At 60.1% G+C, this 10000-nt stretch overlaps 2 non-coding genes and 1 pseudogene across 2 annotated transcripts in view; all 3 read left to right on the forward strand.

Annotated features, from left to right (window-relative positions):
- Positions 1 to 4712: 4712 nt before the first annotated feature.
- Positions 4713 to 7083, forward strand: LOC145273467 (small subunit ribosomal RNA; annotated as a pseudogene).
- Positions 7084 to 7478: 395 nt separating this feature from the next.
- On the forward strand, positions 7479 to 7636 carry LOC145273352 (5.8S ribosomal RNA). Its single transcript, XR_013866345.1, has one exon. It is a non-coding gene; the product is annotated as a 5.8S ribosomal RNA (ribosomal RNA).
- A 593-nt stretch (positions 7637 to 8229) lies between these two features.
- The window catches only part of LOC145273621 (large subunit ribosomal RNA), a 5728-nt gene continuing 3957 nt past the window's right edge, over positions 8230 to 10000 (forward strand). Inside the window, exon 1 of the ribosomal RNA XR_013866442.1 lies at positions 8230 to 10000. This exon is cut by the window's right edge and continues 3957 nt beyond it. This is a non-coding gene — a ribosomal RNA (large subunit ribosomal RNA).

The raw sequence follows: 10000 nt of genomic DNA on the forward strand, positions 1-10000 counted from the left end.
GTTTCACAACCGCCCGGCTTCTCCGACATATGTTGGAAAGGAGTAGCGATCGAGCGAAGGGGGCTGTCGGTAGGCGGCCGCGGGTTGCATGTGTGCCCGGGACAGCACCCCCATCCAACTAAGGGGTGTCCCCCGGGGGCCAGGGGGACCTCGTCCAGGTCGGCCGGGCGCTTCCAGACGCCTACCGACACCGGTCAGGTCGGCGAGGCTCCCGGCGGCCCCGAGCGGGACCACAGGTTGCGGAAGGCGTCCAAGTGAGCGGCGGCGACGCCAGGAGGCCCCCGGGGTGGACTCCGCGGCCCCCGGGTCGGTGTGCGGGCCTCCAGAGCTCGATAAAGTAGTGGTGTCGCTAGCGGTCGAGAAGGCACTTTTCGACGCCTACTGCCACCCCCACATGGCGGTAGGCGCAAAACTGGAAAATCGCCGACCAGAAATGTCGCTTCGTATAATCGACGTTTTTTTTGACCACCATTTTCAGGTGTCGGAGGTGGGTCTGGACGAATACCAACACCATTTCTGGGGTTTCACAACCGCCCGGCTTCTCCGACATATGTTGGAAAGGAGTAGCGATCGAGCGAAGGGGGCTGTCGGTAGGCGGCCGCGGGTTGCATGTGTGCCCGGGACAGCACCCCCATCCAACTAAGGGGTGTCCCCCGGGGGCCAGGGGGACCTCGTCCAGGTCGGCCGGGCGCTTCCAGACGCCTACCGACACCGGTCAGGTCGGCGAGGCTCCCGGCGGCCCCGAGCGGGACCACAGGTTGCGGAAGGCGTCCAAGTGAGCGGCGGCGACGCCAGGAGGCCCCCGGGGTCGACTCCGCGGCCCCCGGGTCGGTGTGCGGGCCTCCAGAGCTCGATAAAGTAGTGGTGTCGCTAGCGGTCGAGAAGGCACTTTTCGACGCCTACTGCCACCCCCACATGGCGGTAGGCGCAAAACTGGAAAATCGCCGACCAGAAATGTCGCTTCGTATAATCGACGTTTTTTTTGACCACCATTTTCAGGTGTCGGAGGTGGGTCTGGACGAATACCAACACCATTTCTGGGGTTTCACAACCGCCCGGCTTCTCCGACATATGTTGGAAAGGAGTAGCGATCGAGCGAAGGGGGCTGTCGGTAGGCGGCCGCGGGTTGCATGTGTGCCCGGGACAGCACCCCCATCCAACTAAGGGGTGTCCCCCGGGGGCCAGGGGGACCTCGTCCAGGTCGGCCGGGCGCTTCCAGACGCCTACCGACACCGGTCAGGTCGGCGAGGCTCCCGGCGGCCCCGAGCGGGACCACAGGTTGCGGAAGGCGTCCAAGTGAGCGGCGGCGACGCCAGGAGGCCCCCGGGGTCGACTCCGCGGCCCCCGGGTCGGTGTGCGGGCCTCCAGAGCTCGATAAAGTAGTGGTGTCGCTAGCGGTCGAGAAGGCACTTTTCGACGCCTACTGCCACCCCCACATGGCGGTAGGCGCAAAACTGGAAAATCGCCGACCAGAAATGTCGCTTCGTATAATCGACGTTTTTTTTGACCACCATTTTCAGGTGTCGGAGGTGGGTCTGGACGAATACCAACACCATTTCTGGGGTTTCACAACCGCCCGGCTTCTCCGACATATGTTGGAAAGGAGTAGCGATCGAGCGAAGGGGGCTGTCGGTAGGCGGCCGCGGGTTGCATGTGTGCCCGGGACAGCACCCCCATCCAACTAAGGGGTGTCCCCCGGGGGCCAGGGGGACCTCGTCCAGGTCGGCCGGGCGCTTCCAGACGCCTACCGACACCGGTCAGGTCGGCGAGGCTCCCGGCGGCCCCGAGCGGGACCACAGGTTGCGGAAGGCGTCCAAGTGAGCGGCGGCGACGCCAGGAGGCCCCCGGGGTGGACTCCGCGGCCCCCGGGTCGGTGTGCGGGCCTCCAGAGCTCGATAAAGTAGTGGTGTCGCTAGCGGTCGAGAAGGCACTTTTCGACGCCTACTGCCACCCCCACATGGCGGTAGGTGTAAAATCGGAATAGACCGGACCAGGAATGTCGAGGGGGAAAAAAATGACAAAGTCCTGGTGTGCCTAGGCGTCGAGAAGGCACTTTGCGACGCCTACCGACATCCCCATGTGGCAGTAGGCGTAAAACTGGAAAATCGCCGACCAGAAATGTCGCTTCGTATAATCGACGTTTTTTTTGACCACCATTTTCAGGTGTCGGAGGTGGGTCTGGACGAATACCAACACCATTTCTGGGGTTTTCCAGTTTGAAAGTTTTATAAAACATGTTCGGTAGGAAGCACACTTTGGTGTGTCGGTTCGTCGGAGCAGCGACTCTTTGCCTCGTGGTGGTCCGGAACGTCTCTACGGGCTTGTCGCAAAGGCGTCAGAAAGTGGCATCTCCGCCGCCTAGGGCTGTCACCGTTATCGCTGTCGCCGCGCTCCAACTTGTTTTGATCCGCCGCCTTCGTTCCTGCCAACCGTGCGCCCGCTCATCGTCGTTAGGTTATAATACGTGGTACGTGTGTGTGCTTCTCCGTGGACCTAGGGCTGCTCGACGTGTCGAACGATATGTTGGAACAACTAACGGCTCCTTTTCCTGGTTCCATAGTCGTCGTGGTACCCGCGTCGTCAGCCATATCTATGTCCACCATGTTTAGCCGATACGTTTGCTGCAGCTTCTGCTTCCGCCTCAGCGTTCGCCGCTCTCAGCCGCCGCTGTTGTTGCTGCCGTTCTGCCATTCAACCACTACCTGCGAATCTTTCGATGATCGGCCGAACGACCCATCGCTGTGCGACCGATAAATCCTCCGGATTAGGGAGAAACGCCGCCGCTCTCTGCCGCCGTCGAACGGAAAAACGTACATTGTAACGAACGAACGAACGAACGAACGAATTAACGAACGAGCGAACAAACAAACAAAAATAGCCGCGGGGGATGCACTATGTAGATCCTGATCCCCTTGTAACCATACGTACGTTGTTCGATGCTCTCCCGTCCTGGAAGTCGCCGCAGCAAACAGGAGGATGAGCAGCAGCAGGCGCCGCCGCCGTAACCGCCGCCTGCCTGCCGCCTCCTACTCCTGTCAGCGTCCGATCTCACAGCCGTGTGAACGTTCGCTGACACCCGATTTCTTTCCGTCTGGCAAAACCTTGGACGTCCCGCTCGCGGTACACGTGCTGCAGCGACTTCTCGTCCGACAACGCATAAGCGTCGACGTCTGCCGCCGCATCTTCTGATACGTGGACGGTGATAGCGCTAGTCCCTTCTTGCGCCACCTCCACCTTTGTTAGCGCCAAAGAAGATCGATCGAGCAGTCGTGGTCGCAGTCGATTAACCCGTTTTCACCGTCCGCAGTTCCCAAGCCGCCGATCAAGTCGTTGCTCTTCTTGTTCGTTCTTCCCATACCGTCGATTTGCACGGCTGCCGGATGAGCCATCCTCTGTCCGGCGAAGCGCTCACGTCAGTGATCGATACTTGCACCGACAGTCCTCCCGCTCGCGACTCGGTGCTCGAATCGGACTCGTTCGTTTTTATCTCGATGCGATTGTGAAAAGGGGGACCGGTCGTCAATGTCGTGTGTGTCGACGATGTTGTTCGCCCGGTCCGCCGCGTTGTTGTCGTTTTTTTTTTTTTTTTTTTTTTTCCCCTAACGTTCGCCGTCGCACGGACGAAAGGGTGAGAAAAAAAAAAAAAAGCTCGAAAAAGCCGCCCAAAAAAATCGGACCGAGGAGCCGCTTGCGAGAACGCGCCATGTGCACGTTGTCTCTCCTCGGTTTTCCGAGCACGAACACGACGCCGGTCGGTCGGTCGGTCGACGAAGGCGACGACGAAGGTGACGGGAAAATTTACGCCGCCGCTGCCCTGGTCCAGCTCCTCCCCGATGACGGCTGTGATGTTGACGTTGACGTTGGCGACGACGACGACGACGACGGAGACGACGACGACGACGAGACGGCATCGATGGCGACCACGATGACGACGACCTCGACGAGTTCAGTCTGCACCTTGACCTCCGATGTCCGTGTGCACTGCCGTCGTGCTGTTTGTCGTTTGTCGTATGTATCGCTGTCAAGGGTGCCGTTGTCGTTGTTGTTGTCGACGTTGTTGCTTGCTCTCTCGTCTCGGTCGGTTGGTACGTTGATGACGACGACGACGACGAAGACGACGACGACGACGACGAGACGGCATCGATGGCGACCACGATGACGACGACCTCGACGATTCCAGTCTGCACCTTGACCTCCGATGTCCGTGTGCACTGCCGTCGTGCTGTTTGTCGTTTGTCGTATGTATCGCTGTCAAGGGTGCCGTTGTCGATGTTGTTGTTGTCGACGCTGTCGTCTGTTCTCTCTTCTCGGCCGGCTGTGACGTGGACGTTGACGACGACGACGACGAGACGGAATCGATGGCGACCACGATGACGACGACCTCGGCGAGTTCAGTCTGCACCTTGACCCTCGATGTCCGTGTGCACTGCCGTCGTGCTGCTTGTCGTTTGTCGTATGTATCGCTGTCAAGGGTGCCGTTGTCGTTGTTGTTGTCGACGTTGGTCGCTTTCGTTCTTTGAGTCTCGGTCTCGGTCCAAGTCAGGGGAGAAACAAAAAAGAGGCCATCAGCGCGGGCAGCGCGCTTCTTCTGACGGCGAACCCCCTCGAAAAATAAATAAACACGTGCCCGTCGTTGTAGTTGTCTGTCTTATGTCGGTCGGTCGGTCGGTCGGTCTGTCGTTCTGTCGAAACAAAGTCCCAAATTCCAACGATACCTGGTTGATCCTGCCAGTAGTCATATGCTTGTCTCAAAGCTTAAGCCATGCAAGTGTAAGTTCACGCCACGCATTAGAACGGGCGAAACCGCGAATGGCTCAGGAACCGGACCTAATCCTCGGGACCGTATTCCTCCTCGGAGGCGATGGATAACTGTGGCAATTCTAGAGCTAATACATGTGACACAGGCCGCGATCGGTCGGCGCGCCGTCGTCGCCACGCCTCGCGCGCTGGCACCCGCGTCGGCCGTTCCGGGTCGCGGCGCTACATATTAGACTGAGACCGATGCGCGTCATTCCGTCCTCCCGTCGTCGGCGTTCCCGCTCGCGGGTCCGTTCGGTGGCGGGGCTCATAGGGCGGCGCGCTCCGCTTTGGTGACTCTGGATAACTCACTGGTCGATCGCACGAGCTTTCACGCCCGGCGACGGGTCTCTCGAGGGTCCGCCCTATCAACTGTCGACGGTCGGTTAAGTGCCTACCGTGGTTACTACGGGTAACGGGGAATCGGGGTTCGATTCCGGAGAGGGAGCATGCGAAACGGCTACCACATCCAAGGAAGGCAGCAGGCGCGCAAATTACCCACTCCCGGCACGGGGAGGTAGTGACGAAAAATAACGACGCGGGACTCTGTCGAGGCCCCGCGATCGGAATGAGTACACTTCAAATCCGTTAACGAGGACCAACCGGAGGGCAAGTCTGGTGCCAGCAGCCGCGGTAATTCCAGCTCCGGTAGCGTATATTAAAGTTGTTGCGGTTAAAAAGCTCGTAGTCCGAACTCGGGTTCGTGGTCGCGCAAGCGGCCCCGGGGCGGCGGCGCCATCGTCCGTCGTTGACTTTGGTCGTCCGTTCGCATTCCCGGCCCTTTCCGCCGGTGTCAACCGCTAGCATACCCGCCACGCGGTCCTGCCGGCGAGGTGGACGAGGAGGTCGTGATCGGGATCCGGGAAAAAAAAAACAAGTGGTCGTCGGTTCGGTTCCGGGAGTAGTCTAACGGGGGGGTGCTACGTGTGTGTGTTTGGGTGCGTTCATTCGCATCCCCGCACTCTGACCCCCGCGCTTCTCTCCCTCTCCCTTTCCGCGCGTTCCTCTTTTTTTTTGAACCCCCCGGTCCGCTCCGAGTCCCTGCTTCGTGTCTTGTCTGCGCGCGTGTTGCGGTCGGCGGTTTCTCCTCCAAGGGTGCTCTTAACCGAGTGTCCGCGGCGGCCGGTACGTTCACTTTGAAAAAATTAGAGTGCTCAGAGCGGGCTGTTCAAGCTTGCATACGATAAGCATGGAATGATGGAAGAGGGCCTCGTCTACGTCTGTCGGTCTCCGTCTACGGCGAGGCAATGATCGAAGGGAGCGGTCGGGGCCACTCGTATTGCGACGTTAGAGGTGAAATTCTTGGATCGTCGCAAGACGAACTGCAGCGATGGCGTGTGGCAAGCACGTTTTCCTCGATCAAGAGCGAAAGTCGGAGGTTCGAAGACGATCAGATACCGTCGTAGTTCCGACCGTAAACGATGCCGACCGGCGATCCGCCGGCGTTCGCTTCCATGACCCGGCGGGTAGCCTGCGGGAAACCAGAGTTCGGTTCCGGGGGGAGTATGGTTGCAAAGCTGAAACTTAAAGGAATTGACGGAAGGGCACCACCAGGAGTGGAGCCTGCGGCTTAATTTGACTCAACACGGGAAAACTCACCCGGTCCGGACACCGGTAGGATTGACAGATCGATAGCTCTTTCTCGATTCGGTGGGTGGTGGTGCATGGCCGTTCTTAGTTGGTGGAGCGATCCGTCTGGTTGATTCCGATAACGAACGAGACTCCGGCCTGCTAACTAGTGCGCCGATGTCAGTGATTTTTACGGCGGGCTCGGCGTCCTCCGTGGCGCTCGGGTCCGGGTCGGTTTTCTCACGCACTTCTTAGAGGGACGGGTGGCAGAAAGCCACACGAGGCGGAGCGATAACAGGTCTGTGATGCCCTTAGATGTCCGGGGCCGCACGCGCGCTACACTGGAGGTATCAGCGGGGACTTCGCCCCGGCCCGAGAGGGTTGGGAAACCTCTGAACCACCTCCCGTGATAGGGATCGGGGCCTGTAACCAACCCCGTGAACGAGGAATTCCCGGTAGGCGCGGGTCAACAGCCCGCGTCGATCACGTCCCTGCCCTTTGTACACACCGCCCGTCGCTACTACCGATCGAACGGTCCGGTGAGGTCCTCGGATCTGGCCGACGACGCCGCCGGGCAGTGCGCGACGTGTCCGTCACGACACTCGTGCATCTACGCCTCGGCGTTCGATGCCTGGAGAAGACGACCGAACCCGATCGTTTAGAGGAAGTAAAAGTCGTAACAAGGTTTCCGTAGGTGAACCTGCGGAAGGATCATTACCGTTTTCCCGTTCGAGACTGGTTTGTTGTTTTCCGGCCTACCTCCTCTGTCTGTCGGCGTCAACGCCTCGAATGCGCGCAAACAAACCTATAAAAGGCGGAGCGAGAGATAGATTTGTGGTGACGCGGAGGTTTTTAAAGCCCCAGCTCTTCTTGCTTGCTTCCGCGTCTTACCACCTGTTTGTTTTTTCGCCCACCGCAAGTGATGGCCGCTTCTTCTTTGCCTTGTCGCCGCTTTATCGTTTTTTGTTTTTTTGCAGCCGCTGTGCCACCGCCGCTAGCTAAAAACAAACTACTCGCGACATTGCAATGCCGTCACGCCTCCTCGCACAGACCTCCTCGCACACTACTAAATCTATATAAACAAAAACTAATATAAAAAAACCCAAGTGCTGAACCCTGGACGGGGGATCACTCGGCTCGTCCGTCGATGAAGAGCGCGGCCAGCCGCGAGAACTGATGCGAATTGCAGGACTCAGTGAACATCGACACCTCGAACGCACATTGCGGCCCCGAGATCCCTTGTCTCGGGGCCACGTCCGGTCGAGAGGCGGAACGTTACATGTCTTTCTCCGTTAACGAAACGACATCTTGCCGTCCCCGTGCCCGCCCGGTCCTCGGCACGGTGGTAACCGGGACGTCGCAGGAGCGAGTGACGAGGGGGAAGAAAAATAAAAAAAGAATTGACTCCTTTCAATGTCTTTTTTTTTTTTAAAACCCTCTCCGGCCTCCTCCTTCGTCTCCCGCTGGCAGACCGCGGAGTCTTTTCCCTTTTCGACCGCGTGAAGAAACACTGTGGAGGAGGAGCAGGAGGAGTCTGTCCGAAAGCAGCCGAAGGGAGAACAAAACAAAAAAAAAGCACCGACCTAACCGACTGCCGACGTAAGCGCCGCCTGCTCGTCTCGCTCTCTGCCTCATGAAGGTGTCTCTCAGCGACGCCTCGAGCAGCGCGACGAGCACGGCCGTCGCACCGTAAAAAGGTGGCCGCGTCGTAGGCAACGTCGGATGGGGAGGACCCAGGCTTTTTTTTAATTGTTGGCTTCTTCATTTTCGGTCGGACGGGCGCTATATCGGCCAGCCGTCGTCACACGGAGGGTACCGATCGAGATTCCTCTCCTCCAAACACCACACTCTACTAAAAACCGCCGCCCTCGGCTCGGACGAGACGACCCGCTGAACTTAAGCATATCGCTAAGCGGAGGAAAAGAAACCAACCGGGATTCCCTTAGTAACGGCGAGTGAACCGGGAGAAGCCCAACGCCGAATCCCGTCGCAAGTAAAAGGCTTCGGGACGTGTGGCGCATGGGTCGAAGGCAGCCGTTCGTTTTCGTCTCGCATAGTTCGGAGTTCCCTCGATCGGGGCCGCCCGCGGCGGGTGCCAGGCCCATTCGGTGCGGACGGCGAGCGACGGCCTTCGATCCGAGAGTCGGGTTGCTTGGGAACGCAGCCCAAATCGGGTGGTAAGCTCCATCCAAGGCTAAATACCGGGACGAGTCCGATAGTCGACAAGTACCGTGAGGGAAAGTTGAAAAGAACTTTGGAGAGAGAGTTCAAGAGAACGTGAAACCGCCCAGGGGTAAACGGGTGGGACCGCTCACCGCGATCGCGGGGGGACTCAGTCCGGTGCTGCCTAGGCTCGAGCCCAAACTCGATGTGTGTTCTTGAAAGAGAGGCCGTCGCGGCACAGGTCGTCGTTCGTCGTGTCCGCGGGGGACTCGTTCCCCGCGGTTCCAGCTTTTGTGCCCGCGTCGCCGACGAAGGAGACGGGCCGCGTGGATAGCGGGAAGGGAAACGTGGTGACGACCGTGGCGTCGGTAGGTGGCTGCGTCGGTTGGCTGCGACGGAGGGGACTCGTCCTCTCGATCGCTGCTGCCGCCGGGCCCTAACCCGCCGCATCCGTCGCCGCCGCTTCTTCTTTCCTCCTGCTCCCTCCGCGCGCGACTCCGCTGCACCCGTCCCCTTCATCATCGCTCGGCGTAATCATGGCGCGGGCGCTTCGGCGCGACCTCCGCGCGGCCGGCACCGGACGCACTTCCCCTCCGGTCCGTCGTCGCGACCCGTTCCCGGCGTGCAGGTCGAACACGCGGGTTTTTTTCCGTAGGCGGCAGGCGTTTCATCACCCTGAAAACCCCCGTCTTCCCACCTTGTGAAGTCGGGGGCCACCGGCCGTCGGGCCCGCGAACGTAACTGCCCCTTTCTGCCGGGAACGGAGGAAATCTGACACGATCCGTTACACGTGGCGAGCCGGTCCGTTTTGATCCCGCCGGAAGTCGCGTGCGGGCGACGCACTCTGTGTGTCGCTCCTTAGGCGCCCCACCGTCTCGGGCGCGTGCGCGATGAGAGGCGGGATAGGACTGGCGCGGCCTCGCCGTCACGCACCTCGCCGACGTTTCGGGTTCTTGTCGGGGGCAACCCCGCCCGCGCCCGTTTCCGTTTCCGGAGAGGTCGCTCGGCGACGCTTTTTTACTCGAGCCGCCCGCCACCCCGGGTCAGCGACGTGCATCGGCAACCCACCCGACCCGTCTTGAAACACGGACCGAGGAGTCCTGGCCGTTCGCGAGTCGTAGGGGCCACCTCTGACTAACCCCGAAGGCGAAGCGAAAGCGAGAGAGCGTGTAGGAGGGCGTCGATCGGGAGAGGTGTCGTGGCAAAGTCGTCCGGGGGTCGTCGGGGGGTGTCGTCGGTCTCGTGCCGTCGTCTTCTCCTCGCCTCACCCGCCTCCGAGCCGTGCCCGATCCCGCCGGCGCGGCGTTTTCGGCCTTCCGCCGTCGCTGCTGCGGTGCCCGCAACTTTTCCTTTTTTCTCTCTTCCCGAGAGAGATAGGAGAGGGAAGGCTCGTGGCTGACGTGCGGTTGTTTTTCCCTCCTCCCCGAGAGGGGACCGGCGCATCATCCAAAAAGGGGAATTGCCGGGCGCC

The sequence above is a fragment of the Euprymna scolopes genome, unplaced genomic scaffold (genome assembly GCF_053919585.1).
Source record: "Euprymna scolopes isolate OS-2025 unplaced genomic scaffold, ASM5391958v1 sca1, whole genome shotgun sequence".
Classification (NCBI taxonomy): domain Eukaryota; kingdom Metazoa; phylum Mollusca; class Cephalopoda; order Sepiida; family Sepiolidae; genus Euprymna; species Euprymna scolopes.